The sequence below is a fragment of the Penaeus chinensis genome, chromosome 6 (genome assembly GCF_019202785.1).
Source record: "Penaeus chinensis breed Huanghai No. 1 chromosome 6, ASM1920278v2, whole genome shotgun sequence".
Classification (NCBI taxonomy): domain Eukaryota; kingdom Metazoa; phylum Arthropoda; class Malacostraca; order Decapoda; family Penaeidae; genus Penaeus; species Penaeus chinensis.
This window is the reverse complement of record NC_061824.1, coordinates 2915816-2916190: the sequence shown is the minus strand read 5'-3', so window position 1 is coordinate 2916190 and position 375 is coordinate 2915816.

Sequence of the window (375 nt, the reverse complement as noted above, 5' to 3'; positions counted from 1 at the left end):
GAGGGGAAGAGGAGGGAGGAATATATAGGAAGGTAAGGAAGGGAGGAAAGGAGATCGGAATAAGAAAATATAGAAGGAAAGTGGGAAGAAGAGAAGTATAAAAAAAAAAAGATAAAAAAAGAGCAAAGCATAGAGAAAGGAAGGACCAAGATAGAAGGGAGGGGAGGGGAGGAGGAGGTAGCAAGGGGGGAGAAGAAGGGGAAGGGGGGAAAGGAGGAGGAGGAGGAGGAGGAGTGAGGAAAAGACCCAGTTCCCAATCCAAGTGTCCAAAACAAGATCATTCTCCACCCCCTCACCACGCACAAGGAAAAGTTTTCGTACACCATCTTGCTTTTTGGGGGGAGTAGGTGGGGTAGGGGGGTCGGGGGTAGGTAG